The sequence below is a fragment of the Pteronotus mesoamericanus genome, unplaced genomic scaffold, assembly GCF_021234165.1.
Source record: "Pteronotus mesoamericanus isolate MK-2021 breed Mesoamerican mustached bat unplaced genomic scaffold, CSHL_Meso_final contig_46, whole genome shotgun sequence".
Lineage (NCBI taxonomy): Eukaryota > Metazoa > Chordata > Mammalia > Chiroptera > Mormoopidae > Pteronotus > Pteronotus mesoamericanus.
In genome coordinates, this window is record NW_026555170.1 from 2717456 (window position 1) to 2734852 (window position 17397).

At 45.0% G+C, this 17397-nt stretch overlaps 1 protein-coding gene across 3 annotated transcripts in view; it reads right to left on the reverse strand.

Annotated features, from left to right (window-relative positions):
- Nucleotides 1–13953, reverse strand: part of STXBP6 (syntaxin binding protein 6) — a 242813-nt gene extending 228860 nt beyond the window's left edge. For 2 of the 3 annotated variants that reach the window (XM_054577887.1, XM_054577886.1), the window contains exon 1: nucleotides 13830–13953. The gene's annotated coding sequence lies outside the window, so the exon portion shown is untranslated. Of the gene's footprint in view, nucleotides 1–11513; nucleotides 11787–13829 lie in introns of those variants that run through there. The other variant, XM_054577888.1, reaches the window with a different exon arrangement.
- Nucleotides 13954–17397: the final 3444 nt, after the last annotated feature.

The following is a 17397-nucleotide window of genomic DNA, read 5'->3' on the forward strand; positions in this document are numbered from 1 at the left end:
GACCTATATCCTACTTACACATCCAGGAACTTGTCATCAGTTACACCCACTCAGAAAATAAGGATGTGGGCGGTCCTTTACTCTTCTCTCACAATGTATATCTTGTGTTTACTCAGTGCCCTGTAAAATTCAAAAGACAAAGCACTATTTATAAGTGCCTTTCTTTTGGCAGGAGGTGCATAATAAATTCAGACATCCACTAGCAAAGTCCAAATCTGAAGCGTACAAACTGTACATGTGTATAGGACACTACAGTCTGCTAAGAAAATAGGTAAGGTGGCACATCGGGTATTCACAGTCACTGGGAAAAACTAAATGCTCCTTAGCAACACCTGGCTCTTCACTCCTGCTCGAGAACCTTCTATAGGAAATTAAATGTAGTGAGAAATTAAATGTAGTGAGAAAATGAATGTCTTACCAGGGAAGGTTTTCATTAAAATGCCCTCCCATTTTATCTCAAGTACCTATTTTATCCAGGGAAAACTGTGAATATGAATGAAATAAAGTTCTAATCTGTATAGGAAATGATTTGGTTTCCTGGTTGTCCACGACTCAGGGCTTTGCCCCAGTGACCAAGGCTGTGCAGAATATGAGGTGCTAAGAATGAAGAAACCATCAAATGAAGAAACCATTCTACTCTGCAGTCTCAAGAGAGGTCCAGAGGCTTCTCTGTTATGGTTCTGAGAAAAAGAAAAAAAGGAAAAAAAGAAAAAGGTTGTAGCTTCTGCTTTCTATGTCCTCAGCTTTGAGACAACATTCCCAATCTGAGTGGAAGAGGGCCAGCTTGTTGGGGACCACACAAGTCAGGAGGGGCGAGAACCAGCCTCTGCGACGGTCAAGTGTATTTTTGGGTCTCTGCTTGGCCCCTCACATCTCAGGGGCAGCTGGATGCCCCTGGGTCTATCTGAAAGCAATCTGCTTGGGGCATTCTTTTCAAGGATTATTTCTGAAGGTCTTTACTAGACATCCAAGCCATTAACCCATTATTATATTTCAGAGAAAACTAATAGGTAATTTTCTTTTAAGATCAGGAATGAATGAATATTAAAGAATTCAGCAATATTCTGCCCCCACTGGTCAGATTTTATACAAGTACCCATCTGGAACGAGACTATTTACTACCCAGAATATAGTTTCCGGCAGTGACAGTGTTCATTAACATGCCTTAGAGTATTTCCTGAGTAGCTGCTTGCCAGCCAGAAAGAAAAAATAACAGACAGCGTAGGACCTATGGGTCAGACTATGAGTCCAGGCAGGCCACAAAAGACCCTAAATTGCTCCCCAATAGTAGGGCCCTATAGCCTGACGCCGAGCTCTCCTCTCCCCTCAGAGCCCCAGGAGGCAGAGGGCCCCCAGTTCCCGGGCATCTACAACAAGACAGGGTAGAAACCAAACCGTCACCATCTGCATGTTTTTCTGGCTGCAACAGGTTTGTAATTCCTTTAACACCTGCCAGAGGTAAGGAAGGGTGGGGAAAAGGCACTAGGTTTCCCTCCGAAATCATGCTCTTTCTCTTTCTAAATCTCTTACTTTTCATCTATAAAGTGGAATATTCACAACAGTACCTCATAGGTTACTGTAAAGATTAAAAGGCCACAGGAAAAGAAGGCTTCTCGTGCAGTGCCTTCTTCCTTCCTACTAAGGTCCCCACACTTCACTCAAGAAAGGAAGTTCCATCCCCTTATAGGCAAGCCTTAGAAATAATGTTATGGCTTTTAAATCACTCATGAAGCACCCACTTTATTCACTGGACTGGGTTCTGAGAGGTCTTTTGCTTTTCTCCAAAACCAAATACATGCTCAAAGCACATTCTGAAATCAACTAAAAATATCCAGAACAATATACTCAAAGCAATTCCAAAAATGTTTTCAGCAATACTTTTGGAGTTGGTTTACAGTCTTCCAGAGGGACTTCCATAAAAGGTAAGCTCACGTGTAGGTTCAGTGCTTTTAAGCTTCCAGGTGATCTCACAACTTCACAATTCCCCCGGACCACACACGCTGGAGCTCCGTTCCCTGCTCATGGTTTTATAGCTCATCCTGTGGGCCTCTTATAGGAGGGGCTCTCCAGGATGCAATCAGATATCACTGAAAGGGGACCGCCATCACTATAGATTTCAAGGACTTTTCATAGATGTTTCTATGGAACTCTCATTTTGTTTTCAAAAGTAAAACAAACAAACAACACAATTGAAAAATAGGGAAGAGACCTGGACAGGGACTTCCCAAAAGAGGATTTCCAAATGCCAAAATACACATGCAAAGATGTTAAGCTTCAAATGGTGGTAACAGTTACAAATTAAAATCATAATGAAAGACCTCCGTACAAACATCAGAATAGCCAAAGCTTAAATGATTTAAACTAAATATTGACAAGAACATAGAGTAACAAATGGCACTCTTCATCTACACCAGAGGGGAGTATCAATTGGAATGGCTACATTGGAAAACCGGCTGGCTATATCTAGTAAAGACAAACATATCCACATCACGGGACCCAACACTTATACCCACATGCACACACAGCAGAAACACATACCTCTGTGAGCCGGAAGACATACACACATGAATGTTCACAGCAGCATTATTCCTAATAGCCAAAAACTGGGAACAATTCAAATGGCCCTAACCAATAATTGTGGTATGTTTATACAATAGACTATAACCCAGCACACTGTAGATGAGTCTCACAACATTGACAGAAAAAAGTCAGACACAAAAGAATACAAAAGTATGAGTGTGTTTTTATAAAACTCAAAAACAGGCCAAATGATGTGCAGTGTTACAGGTCAGGACAGTGGCTACCATGGAGAAGGGAGTAACCAGAAGGAGCAGACACGGGGGAGATTCTGGGGGGCTTGCTTTCTTTCTTTTTCTTTTTTTTTTTCTTTATGTCATGTTTTTCTTTATCATCATGTTACTATAGTCTCAAAGTCTTCTATTTCAGAAATAGATGCACCTACTCCAGCCTTCTTTGACTTGTGTTGTCATGATACATACTGTTCTCCATCCCTTTAATGTTAAGCTGTGTCTTTATAATTAAAGTAGGTTTCATATGGGCAATACAATTGTCATTTGTTTTGTTTTCTAAAAATTTATGCTCGCAAGCTGTGTCTTTTAATTGGTATACTTAGAGCTTTCATATTTACACTATCAAATAGTAGCATTTCTTTCTTGATCTCTCTTAAGAATGGGTGTGTTCAAGGAATGGAAATTCACTAAGCTGTAAACATGTAATTTGTGTTTCTGTATGCATGTTAAACTGAAAAACATCATTCTTTAAAAAAGCAAATCCACCTATATGCCTTGTCCTGTGCAAGGCCAAACAGGGCAAACCAGTTCAGCTGCCCACTAGCATAAACTTCTTTAAGCAACTGGGCCTAGAATAAAGAGCAAGGGACACAAGGTTATTCTCCCTCACCCACGCCTGCCCCCAACTCTGTCCCTTGTGAGCCCATGATTCTCCCGGAGTTGAGACTCTCTAGGCCTCAGTACTCTCATGTACAAAAAACAGCTGGGCAAGTATGAAATACAATCTCACTCAAATGAGAAACAATGAAAACATTTTATAGACCATAAACTGGTATCTCAATATTGATTCTTTGGACATCATGGCATACCCTAGGAGATGGAGTTGGAAAGTGGGGAGAAGCTAAGGAGACTTATGGAGATTTTGAAGAACTTTAACAAGTTACTTCTGAGAATCTAAGGGGCCAGGAGCATAGGCTCTTTATGAAACTTCAAGTCAAGCAGGAGTTACTACACTTTTTATTCTCACAGCTGTTCACAAGAGCAGCTCTGTAATAAACTTTCCATCATAAATAGAGCACTTTTCCTTTTCTCCTCTCATTTGGTAATAATAATAAACACGCTTCATTTTGAAAGCACCAGATTTCCTTTACCTTTACTCTCAGTTTCATTCTCATTCCACCGCAAGCTTCTCCTTGACTGTCTTCATGCAACCTGCAATTCTTTAATGTGTATCTCTTTAGATGTGTTTCTTATGTCTTGCTCTGGGTCCCAGGTTAGGGATTAGGCCTATTTGGGCAAGAAAGCACTTGAAACAGCAGGCAGGACCTTGCTCAGACTCAGAGTTCTGTCAGTGTTTTGCACCAAGTACTGGCAACCTTGTCATTCCTGGATGTGATTAGAAATGCAGAACCCCAGGCCCCACCTCAGACCCAATGAATCAGAATCAGTGCCTCAACAGGACATCCGGGTAACTCATGCACAGAAAGGTGTGAGGAGCACTGACTGAAGTCACACAGCTTGTCACTGGGCAAACGCAGAGGCCAGGGCTGGCGGACACAGCCTTGTCCAGTTAACAGAGCTCATTCTAAATATCCCCTGTGTGAATGGCCTCACCCCAAGCATGGGCCTGTACGAGTGACCTTTTGATGTTCTACATATTAATGCTCGTTTTCCAAACTCAAGAGTCACATTTTTCCTGGAACTTGGAAGTGGGCAGAATGGGGGCAGAGGACAAAGGAACTGGAAATAAGGGAAGACGAGCAGGAACATCTAGTCCCATTTCTCTGTAACTCAGGAAAGCCAGGGGGAGGGAAAGAAGGGCAATGCGGGAGAGCTGAAGCAGGGAGGAAGGGGAGTCTGCTCAGGCTAAGCCGGACTTACTGTTGAGAGCAGGAACCCTGAAGCTGGAGCACCCAGGTTCAACTCCCAGCTGAGGGACCTTGGACACGTCTCCTGACCTTTCTCTGTCTCCGTTTTTTCAACTGTAAAGTAGAGATAAGTAACAGTACCAACCTCCAACAGTTGTGTGAATGAAAGGAATCAGTACTTGTAAAGTGCTCAGAACTGTGTGCTATGTTAACACATAATAATCTCTAGGGAAATGTTCAATGATAAAAATAATATACTGACAGAAAAATTCATAAACTAGACAGTGGAGGAAAATCCCAGAAGAAAGTAGCTATCCAGCTCAACATATTTTTACCGATTTTCTCCTACATGGCAGACACACTAGGCCTTAGGGATATGCAAATGAATATCCCTGCCTTTGGAAGAATTCACAGTCTAGTAGGATTTGAGAGTAAGGGCTATTTATACACAAGGCGCCTGAATTCAGGATTCCCCACTCATTTTTAAAAATCAGCCACTAGATAGATCAATGGCTACATGGTTGGCAATATCAGAAAAAAATCTGATCAAAAAGAAAAGAAAATCTCATCTTCCAAAGGTGAAATTAGGAGAAACATCCATTTTATAAGAACTGAGTTCTTTATATAAGTGCCAAATTTCTACCATCAAGGTAGTTTTGTTTTGTTTTTTTTTTTAACTATTATTATAGTTGTATAAGGATTTCATTTTTAAAGGTCTTACTTCAGGAACACCCAGCTCCTTCTCAGCAGCAGGATAGCTTCCTTATTGCTACCTTAATGATAGGGTAGATTATATTCTTCAAGAATAATAGTGATTCCTTAACTAATAGATAGTGCTGGCTTTCACCTTAGACTGTGTGAGGTAACATATTCCTAGGCAGTCTCAAAACAAAGAGCAACTCACTGATATATAACCTCTCTGACCACAGTTACCAACAGTGCTTATAAAAGGTGAGGACATTCCAACACACCCATCACTCACCTCAGAAATCAGATCATTCCCACTTCCACATGACACCTCCACCTCCACCTTCTGGTAGGACAGCAAATGCCAGTGAGGTCTAACCAGTTAAGCTTCCACCTGAACACCTTATCTTTGATTATTCCACATGGGTGCAGCATCAGTTTAAATACTCAGCCCAGGCACCATAACAAAGTGAGTCATCTTGTTTCCTTCAAAGTCATTAGTCACTAAATACCCACATCTGCCAATCTATAAAAAAAAAAAAAATGGTCAAACAGGACGGTGAACAGGGCCTCACAGGATGAAATCACTATCCTTAGGAAAGCAATGAATTTCAGGCTGTGAAGACTGCAAACTAGTTTGGTTTATTGCACTTGTGGTTTTGTTAAAATCTTAAAAATAATGTTTCTTTTTTTCCCCAAAAGAAAGTGAAAAGGATCTGTCCATTTAATTGAAATGCAAACACAATCTCTTATTTCCTTCCTTCAAATGAGGAAAAGGAGACAGAAACAGAACAAAAGTGAACAAGCCACGACTCACCTTGTGTAACCCTGTGAGGACACACTTACCCAAGCCAGCAGGGGGGGCGGGGGGGGGGGGGCGGGGGGAGGAGGGTGTGACGGAACAGACTTTACAGGCAGGTGCATCCTCCCAGAACTCACAGCGCCCGCACCAATGCTGTTCATTTGAGCCCCACACCAACCCCAGGAGGTAGCCCAGCAGGGATTACTACTGGTTCCAAATATCAACGAAGGAAACCTGAGGCTCCGTGAGGCAAGCTACACAGGCTCCAGGTGGGAGAATTACAGTCAGTGCCAGGATTTAGTTCCCAGTTCTTCCTCTGGCTGCTCCCCATTAACCTAATTCAATTTAACCTATCCAAGGTTAACAGACTCGGGGAAGGCAAACTAATGTCCAGATTTTCTGAAGTCAACAATGAAGCAAATATTTTCAACCTCATCCCCTGAAACTTATCCCATGTTGCTAATGAAGCTCAATGACCCGCATTTCGGCTTCCTTTACTTCCTCGGGTCTTCATAAGAGAGAAATGTCAGGGAGAGGGGAGGGCAGCAAGGCTGGGATGGGCAGAGCCCACTCCACCAAGGAAGTGCAGCAACAACGGAGCAGCTCAGAGAAGACCTTCCGGCCAAACAGAAGCTAACTGTGAGAAAGCAGAGACCCAGTATCTTGCCTAAAAATCATCCAGACTCAGCTGACACTAGCACAGTCACTTTATTAAAACGATGGTAATCTGAGGACCAATAAGCAAATTAATGTTGCCCTCAGGACTACGATTCATTATCCCACTTCCTCTACATCCTCTCCTCGTCCCAATCTCACCCACACAAATCACAAACCTCTTCAAAACCTATGGCTTTCTTTTATGTATTAGCTGTTTTGCCCTTTCCATGGAATTTGCAATCCTTGTGAGGAGGGGGAAAAAAGGCAAATAAAACTTAACATTCCAGGTGCATCATGTTAGACACTTTTCCAAGAGCTAGATCTTACTTGGATCTTACAAATAGGAAAACTACGGCTCCGATGTTAATTACCTTGCCCACGTTCCCACAGCCAATGAATGATGGAGCCACCTTTCGCATTCAGCTCTGTCCCACTCCAAAGCCATCTTCTCCATACAGCATCAGCGCTTACTCAGAGTGATCCATGGACCGGCAGCAGCCTCAGCAGTGGGCGCTTGTTATGACTGCAGAATCTCAGGCTTCAACCCAGGCCTACTGAATCAGCACTTTAACAACATCCCCAGGTGCTTCCTGTCCATGAGTTAGAGAGGCACAGATACAATACGCTGCTAAAAACAGGAGAAATCTCTCTATCGAGGGGACAGGAGCCTCAGCTCCAGCGGTATTAAACCTCCTGCGGTATCCTGACTCTTGGACCCAAATACGTTGCTGCCTGTAGTAATGCCCAGTGCCATGTGAATCCTGTTTAATACAGAGATGTTTTTAAAAGGGCTTGACAGAGTTCCATAAACAAATTAGAAGATGACACTAAAACGTCTACCACAGTCAAATCTTCAGGGAGAAGCTAAACAGAAGTTGCCCAGTCAGCACTGACTATTGCCGTCTGGTGGACCACAATAAGGAAGCCGAATTATGGAATTAGTGTCCAGAGGGAAGTCCAAAAACACACTATGATCTGAAGATCACAAGGCACTTGTCTTGAGAAAGATTCCACTGACTCTCTGAGCAACTTAGAACAAAACCCTCTTAATTCAGGGGAAGGATCTTTGAACGAAGGAGTGACAGGAAAATCCTAGGAGACTCAATGACAAACAATGAGGAAGGAATTATTATTTAGGGTTTTTTTTTTTCCCGATTGCAGAAAATTTGACCTGAAATTGATACCCTACTCCTGGCCCTCTCTCACCACTTTTTTCATATTACTCTCCTTGTACCCCAGCTACAGTGGCCTTCTTGCTATTTTTCTGTTTTAATTGATATCCACACACCATAAAATTCACGCTTTGAAAGTGTCCAATTCAGTAGTTTTCACAAGGTTGTATAACCACCACCACTATTTAATTCCAGAATATTTTGTCACCCCAAAAAAGAAACTGCACACCATCAACGGTCACTCCCCATCCCGTCCCCTCCGCAGCCTCCGGCAGCCACTGATGATGCTCTTTCTGCCGCCATGACTTTGCCTGTGCTGGACATTTCATAGTGGAATTACACAACACGTGGCCGTTTGTGCTGGGCTTTTTCCATATAGCACATTGTCAAGGAATTGTACAGATGTACTATATTTTGTTTATTCATTTATTAGTTGATGGACATTTGAGTTATTTCCACTTTGGGCTATTATGAACGTTTGTGTGCAAGTGTTTTCATGAACATATGTTTTCTATTCTCTTGGGTGTATACCAAGGAGTGGAATCGGTCATGAGGTGTCTCTGTGTTTAACATTATGAGGAACTGTTTTACAAAGTAGCTGCACCATTTTACATTCCCACCCACCATGTAATGCACAAGGATCCTGATTTATTCACATCCTTACTGATACTTGTTATTGTATCTTTTTTATTACAGCCATCCCAGTGGATGTAAAGTGTTATCCCATTATAGTTTTGATTTGTAATTCCCTAATGACTAATGATGTTGAACATCATTTTAAGCATTTATCGGTCATTTGTATATCTTCTTAGAAGCATGTCTATTTAAATCCTAGGCCCATTTTTAAAGCGGGTTATTTTCTTGTTTATTATTAAGTTGTAAAAGTTCTGTTTTTCTTGCTACTTTTTGAAACTCCAGTTAAGACCCTTCTTCATGGGGGTCTTCCCAGGACACTCTTTCCCTGGAAGAAATACCCAACATTCTTCAACCAGACCTACATTCGAATGAATTTCTCTGTGCCTGGAACTACTACGCTCTAAAGTCCTCGGAACACGTTCTTTCTCCCTTTCATTCTCATGCACCATCCCTCTCTGTTTTCAACCTGAGTGTTGTGTGTCCCCTCCTGTTCGTCCACAGCTAAGCTGTCCTGTGGTCACTGGAACCCATCTGCTCCCTCAGTGAATTTACAAAATAAAGAAAAGACCTTAAAAATAGGTTTTTAGACCACGCAGCTTCACTCAGCCTCACTGAGCTAGGCAGGCATGGTCCTTTTTTATGTGCTCTGAAATTTACTTATGTGCAGGCACAAGTATAAGTCTTCACACTGCTGCTCCATCGCACCACCAAACTAAAACACCCCTTCTCCTCTACAAAAAGTGCCATCCATCACCCACAACATTTTCTTCGTCTAGTCTCTCCATGGAGACTTTCTTAACTACCACAGCTTAGAATGTTTTCTCTCTACTCTGAAAACAACAACAACAACAACAACAAAAAACCCAGTAAGCACCTAGAGAGTTCATTAATCAATTAATATCCATATTTAATGAATGCCCTTTACTTTAAGGATATACTAGATGAAACCTCCCCATCCACAGATGGTGTTAAAGAGCTTACTAGAATTGCTGAATGTGCCAATTCAGTAATGGAGTCCTAAAAGATACACACAAATCCTCAAAACGTTCTGTTCTGGGAAACATTGAATTAAATAAATACGACAAAGGTTTTTTTTGCTGATACTTTTAACTACAGTGCTTCTCAGAGTTTTTGATATGATGTGCACATGCGAAGAATCTCTAAGACAGGAAAAATATAATAGGCAGTGCATCCAAACTGATTTGCCCTTTACAAAAGCACACCTATTAACATCCACCCCAACAATGTTCTTCCAACATACTCTGGAAACTGCTGAGCTAATTCAATTGCTACTCAATTCTATCAGCTGGAAAGCACTGACTAGAAACCATATTTTCTACTGAGGTATGAAACCAAACTTGCTTTGTTTTATCCCAAAAGAATGCCATCAATTCGAAGTCAGTCTATTAACATGCCAGATTACGGAGGAAAAAAAAGAAAGAAACCATACATTAAGTGTGTTCATAATTTTAAGAGCCATCTGGATTTCTGAAATTGGAAAATGATGAAGTGTGAAAAATGTATATTAGAATTGAGCAAGTACAGTACAACCCAAGTTTTAGTTAAAAAGCACCCTCCTGGAAGGCTGAGGATATAACAGTGACAACAGCAGACCAAAGAGAAATAAAGTATCCTAATGACTTCTCACAACAGACTTAGCCAAGGGAGCAAAGATATCATGTGGTCATGTGCTGACAAAAGTGAACAACAGTGATAAGGAAAAATCTCCTAGCAGTTAAAAGTAGGGGTAACACCCAAAATATAAACATGAAGTTATGGGAAAGAATTTTAAAACAAAAATGTCTCCTACTCATGTTAAGTAGGCAAAACCATATCAATTAGCTAGTAAAGGTTAATATCCACAATCCAGAGATTGTTTTCTCACTGAGTGCCGATTACAGTCAGGAAGACAGGCATGGGCCTTGCAGTTACATCTACTAAAACACCAAGTGCTACACCTGAGTTTTTTTGGATAGGTTTCTGATTGACTGATAGGCTTCTCTAGTGCTAATCATTTTAAAAATAAAAGCACAAATGTAAAGCTGAGATAAAGCATGATGGTCAGCTGGGACTCCATTTGGCACAGCAACACAAGGCTGGTTTAAGTGCTCAGACCTCCTCTAACAGTCCATTTGGGGGCTACATTAACCTGTTCCTGCGTTAGGAAGTCTTCTCAGAAATCCTCCTGACTTGAGCAGGATCCGGAAGCCTCTGATACAAAGCAGCTAAAATTCAGTACCACAATCTAGGCCCATCGGTCATGGTCAGCTCTCAGCCCAGGGCCATAGCTTAGGGGACAAGGAGAATAGCTTAAGATTGGGTTGTGCCCTCGAAGTGCTTGATAATAAACTAAATCACACCAAGCAGCACTGATGCGGCACAGTTGCTCCCTGAATGACAGCCTTCCCCCCTCTTGAAGAGGGAGAGAGCATCTCGGTTACTGCCTACACCACCATCCTCCAGAAGGAATGGAAGGTCTTCACCAAATCTGACCACTATGGGACATCTATCATGGGATGCACTTCACCTCCCTCGAGGCCTGGGTAAGACGTCCATTCAGAGAAGACACCACACTGCAATTCTTTTTAAACTTACTTGTAAGTTCTTTGATCTTAAGGTTCAAGCTGCCAGAACTTCATGCAACCTCCTCTCTACAAATGTCTGAGATTCCCAGAGAAAGAAAATGGGATTGTTGTTGGATTTATCAATATCAGGATCACCAATCTCAGTCTACCCAGGAATGACCTAGAAACCAAAGACTAAATGCTTCACAGTACAAAAAGGAGGGGAGATCTTATCTTTTTCTGTGTGTAAAATCAATTCATTTGAAGAGTAATCGGGATTATTAAAACTGGACAGTGATAAGCGGCACAAAATGCATTAGGGAAGTTCCTGAAACACTCTCTCTCTACAGAGGAGATAATGGCATTTCAGAACAAACCTCATTCTTTTACTCTCTCTCTCACGCTGAAAGTCCGTGATGCTCTTAGGTTTAGTCCAGGTGACTCTGATGCTTGTGTTTGAGAACCACTGCCCTGGAATCTGGGAAGATGCAGAGGGTGGGGGGTCAGGAGCCCGATGAAACCTTCACTGAGGGTGTGAGAGACAATCTCACCGGTTTTTGCCTCTGCTCAGCACTGACTCCTTCCCTCACAGACTGACCTCCCCAATGAGGGGATGAGTCCTCAGTTCAAGGTCACTGTGAGAAGCCAAGCCAGAGCTCCACCCCAGGGTCTGCTGATGTGTTCATCAACCGTGGATCTGAAACCAGGGACCAGGACTCTGTACACTCACTAGAAGGCAATCCCACCCTGTCTCCTAACCTACACCTTGCTGCTTCCCTCAGATAAATGAGGACGGGGGCATCAAATGAGAGATTTAAGGGAAGAGGAAAAAAGAAGATAAATGGCTACTCCAAAGACCTTAGCAACTAAACATCTTGGTAAGGAGTGGGCAGAGAAGAAGACTTAGCAATCTTATTATAATTGTTTTAAATTGTTTTTTTTTTTAAATCTTTGTAAAGGGCACAAACACAGTAAGACGTGAATAGTGCTTTAAAGTTTTCTTAGCACTTTTCATTTCCATTATCTCACCCAAGTCTCACAACAACCCTGCAATGAAAGGAGATAAAGTCATCATCATTAGTCCCACTTGATGGAAGAGAAAACTGAAGTTTCGAGTGGCTAGCAATTTGTCCGTCAGCACAGTCATCCCCTGTAAAGCTACAACTTGACCTCAGGTCTGTCTGGCTCTGGAGCCTGTGAGCCCACACCAGGTGATTCCCACATGTGAAAATGTGCCCCAAAGCAGATTACCCCTAGGAAAAAGCACACAAAAAAGCATGCAACACAAATGGGGTGCCCCTAAAACATGGTAACTGAGCAGTGTGTGGATGCCCCTTTAAGAACTTAACACACAAACCCAACAGCCAAGGTGTTCAGCCAAAAAAGAAAAAAAAAAAAAGAGAGGCATATTTCTAGCCTGCATAATCATTTCTGGACCAGTTCCCACGAGCAGCCTCAGAGGCGAGGAGAACAGCAGCTCACTCACTGCCTGGCCCAGGCTCCTCTACCCCGCACCCCCCTCGGGTTATGACAGCACAGCTCTGACTGGCGTGCAGGCCAAGCCCCAAAACTCAAAACAAGAAGTGAAAAAAGTGGAGCCAAGAGAAACCATCAGCATCCTCCACACCCTCGCAATCCACACAATGCCATTTTTAGGGTCCTGGAGTCACCTGGAACACGATCTGAAGGAGACCAATGGGATGAGGTGGACATCCCTGTAGACCCACCGGCCCTGCTATTGATACTTCCCACTCGGCCCCAGAGGAGGAATAAAGGAAAGGGGAGAGGGTTCGTTTTGAAGTCCTGGGGCCGGAGTCCAAGGCGGATCCGACCCAGGCGCTCTCTCCCAAGGAACAGTATGTCCACCCAAACTCTCCACCTGGCCCTTCCTCCAGGCTCCGTCTCTGCAAAGATGAACAGGGGCGGGGCGGGGTGGGGGGGAAGGTAGGGTGCTGTAAAACTAAGGAAAAGCTGGAGGAAAAGTCAGGCTGGCCACCTGCCCCAGCCACACTGCCCCACCATGTGTGTCAGGCTCCATTCCGGCGCGCATCACCTCAGGAGCTAGCACGAAACCCGGCGCCCTTGGCCACGGCTGAGGCTGAGGAGGGGGCATCGCGCTAATAAGCGCCCCAGAGGCAGGGAGCCGTGCCCGCTCGGAGAGCGTTCCTCAGTTTTGGCAGGAATGATTTTCCTAGAAGACGCCAGGGAAGCGAGGCTCGGGGTGATTCGCGGATTTCAGCGGGCGTAGAATCTCAGCCCAGGGGCGCAGCGACCCACTCAGCTCCTCCACCCGGGGGGCTTCGGGCCGCACCCTGGGGACTACAGTACCGCGGGGACAATGAGAATAAAAGGGCTCCATTCTCAACTTTCTCGGAGGAAAGTGCTCCGCTCGGCGGCTGCCCAAGCCTGTCCGCACGCCGGGTCCCAGTTTTGCGGGGGAGCCCGCCACCCGGATCGCTCCGGGCGCGCACTAAGCAGCCGCGCCGGGGCGCGCAGCCCCCCTATCCCGCCGCCTGCCAAGTTGAAGGCATCTATCTGGGCTCCTGCCTACTCCTCCTCGCCCCCGCAGGGTCCCTGCCCCGGCCTCCCGCATCGGACCGTGCGCCGGGAGCCCCGATCGCTGCGGCGGCTGCAGCCGCATGCCCCCGGCCGGGCCTTTGCCTCGGCCGCCCGCTCCCCTCCCCTGGCCCTACCGTGCAGTCCGGCTCGTGCCCGGGCAGTGCCAGCGCGCGGCACGCGTCCCAGCGGCGAGGCTGCTCCCCGCGGCTGCCCCGCGCGGAGCTCGGGCTCCGGACAAGGCTCGGCCGCCTAGGGTGCTGGCTGGCCGCCTCTCGCGGCTCCCGCGCCGGCTCCGGCAGCCGCGCGCGAAGAGAGAGGGGTTGGGGCGAAACTCCCGGCAACTCCAACTCCAGGCGCCAGAGCTCCGGCTGCAGCCGCGCGCCCGCCGGCCGCCGAGTGCGAGCGCCTGCGAAGCAAACCTGCCCCCGCGGCCGCCTCTGAGCATGCCCAGTGCCGCCGAGGACGAGCCGGGCGCCCCAGCCCGGGGTAGGGAGCTGCGCCGGGGGGCCGGGATGCGACCTCCCGGTTCCAGAGCGAAGGTGGTGGGGGACCCAGGGAAGGCCCTTGTGCAGGGGAAGGGGCTCTGGAGCAAAGGGCCGGTGAGAAACAGTGCGCGGAGCGCAGTGCAAGTTTCATGGGGTGTGAGAAGTTTGTCCGCTGGAAAGGTGAGCTGTTTCTGTAAGCCTCTGTGCAAGACTGTATTCGAAAGGACAACAAGGAAAAACATTTATTTTCCTGGAAGAGAACAGATGAACCCAACAGACGGTTGTTAGTCGTTGCACCTGCGTTCCTAGGTGGCAAACTGAAAGCTCCTGGGGCCTGGCAGGCGGTGTAAACGAGTAAGGAAACCGTGCAGGAGGTGGCGAACTAGACAGAGCTTAAAGGGCAGGCAGAGCCGCTCTGCTCTAAATCGCCCATTGCTATCACGAAGAATTTGGGCCTACTTTTGCTAGGTTTTCGAATTTTCCAAGAAGTGAGCGATATAAATTATTTTCATGTAAAATATTCTCATTTTAAAATGTTGATAATATTTTCTTTTTAAAAAAAATGCTTTGTATCAAACAAAACATATCCGGGTTCCTTCCCAGCTCAACCCCTAAGACAGCCAGTTTGAGGTCTGTGATTTCTGTGCTGAGTGACCACTGTGGTTTGGGAAGGAATTGGAAAAGATCCAAGATGATTCAGTGCTGCCAGTTGCTAAGGGAAATGGGTTTTCAGACAGAAGAGAGCTACAGATAAATGCTGGGGCATTCAAGAAAAGTTTTCACTGATGTGACACGAGACTATAAGAACTAACTTTTGGGAAACATCATTAATAAAAAAGTACCTGAGTAGGAAGTTTCTGCAGGATCACTAACAGTGCCCTACCCACGGCCTCTTGGAGTCTGAAGAAAAAGGAAAGACCGGAAATACTATCCTTGTCCTTATTTTAAATGTTGATATTTTTCGTCATACATTATTGCATTAATTTTTTCAATATTTTATTAAACTATTTCTCTTGATTACTGAGTTCTTTGGCATTCCCTTAAGTTCTGTGGCCTACCTCACCCTAGTCTGTGCTCTGCAGGGTGTTAGATGATGGTGCACCATTATTTTAGTGTGTTCGGCATTCTGTTTACAAATCTTTAGAATCAGCTTTTGGGTAATTCAACAATTTAGTGAGTTAAAATTTCCCTGAATCAGTTCCTGTAGCCAGCCACCCTCCCTTCTGTCCCTTCCTTTTTAAAAAATCTTCCTCCTTATGTTTTATTTTCTCAATATTGCAACTCCATTTCAAGATTACTATTCCTTCCCCCCCGCCCCCAACCAGTACAACTACTCTGTCTCACCCACACGTAGGTCATCAACGTACCTCAACCTCGTTTCACATCAGTAAAAAATTTTCTGCCTCAACCAAATACCTGGACTTACCTCAGTACCCTGGGTCATTCTCCTTGAAGGTGAGCTCATTGCTGATTTCATGGAGAACAGACCATCCCTTATCTATGGGAAGCATTTTAAGCATGCAGAACTCTCAAAGAAAAAAAAAAATGCTTGGGTATTTACACAAGAAGCCTTCTAAAAGTTAGAGGAAGGAGAAAGAACCCAGCCCAGGACCTATCACAGGTAGTTACAAATATTTGCAGAATATATAGCAATTTACATCATCAAAACCTTCTGTATCTCTGTTCCACCTCCCACAGTTCCTAAGAATTATTATTTTTAAAAATCACTAATTATAAGGTTGTATAGAAGAGCAAGAACAGGATGTAAGCATTTATAGGAGGGCTCTGCTTTAACAAGTAAAATGTTTTGTCTACCTACATTTTAAAATATTTGTTTTTAAAATTATCTTTATTAGTAGTAAATAATACATGATATTAAAAAGGGGCTCAGTGCAAGAAAGCTCAGTACAGGGAAAAAGTAAGTTTCCCTCCCCAAGGACTACTTTGTTGCCATTTTCTTGCATATAGGTAACAGAAAACCCTAAGCACATGAAAGCAAGCATAGTTGGTTTCTTTTCCTAAAAGTCTAATCATGGAACTGTAGAACAGAAAAATACCTTATAGTTCTCCTGGATGCTGAATTACAGCCTTTTAAATTACTATTACATTCTAGAATAGAAAAGGAAAACATGGATTTATGGCAAAGATGTCTATGGCAAAAGTACTGAGAGCCTTGGAAGATGAGGGCCCTCCCCAGAACCTGAGCATGCCGGCACCCTTATCTTGGACCTCCAGCATCCAGGACTGGAGATCCAATGTGGCAACTGAGTAGGGGAAACTTAGGCTCACCTCCTCCCAGGACCAAACTGGAATTACAACTAAATTATAGAACAATCAACCTGAATAACCAACTAAAAACTAGCTGAGCAGAAGTCTTCTAAGCAAGGATTTACAGAAGCGCATCCTGTAGGTAGGGCGGAGACATGGATAGGGCTGGCCCCAAACCCACATACAACAGTTGTGGATCAGAAGGTATACCTCAGTTGCCAAGGTTCCCTCCCAAGAATGAGGCATCAGCCCCGTGCCAGGCACCCCACTGCAGAGCACCAGTGCCTGGAAGAGGAGCCTGCGTAACATCTGGTGGGGATTCCATCTGTCAGGGAGAGACAGGAATCTGCTAGGAACCCAGGGCACCCTCATAAATGATCAGCATACAAAATCTCTTTTGTGGACGCGACCCCTGGACTCCAGCAGAGGGACGGTGGCTCAGAACAGACTGGAGCCATACAGGAAGAGAATGGACTATATGGCTTCAGGGAGAGGGCTAGAGGGTCAGCTGCCATTGCGTCTGTGCCGAGTCCCTCTCCTGCACCACCCACAGATGCTGTTTGTCCTGGGTTGACCAATCCCCTCCATGTTGAGTCAGCCTGGAGGGAATGCATAAGCCCCACCTTCCTAACTCTCTGTGGCTGCACCTTGCCAACCCCTGCCCTGAGGAGGACTCTGCTGGCTGTGGACAGCGTAGGCCCACAGTGAAGACTTTCTTTGGAAGGCTCTTGGGGGGGTCTGTTCCCGCCCCTGCCCCATGCTTCAAGTGGAGCCACTGTTCCTGTGCAGAGTCCTCCCTCCAGAAGCCCAAATATCAATGTTTTAGCCTGATGAACTCTACTGGCCCCACCCTGAGGACTCCCTGAGACCCTGCCCCACCACAAAAGTCTGCAGGTCCCAGGTGGGCGGTGGCAGGCCTTGATGTAACCTGAGACTTTCCCTGCATGGC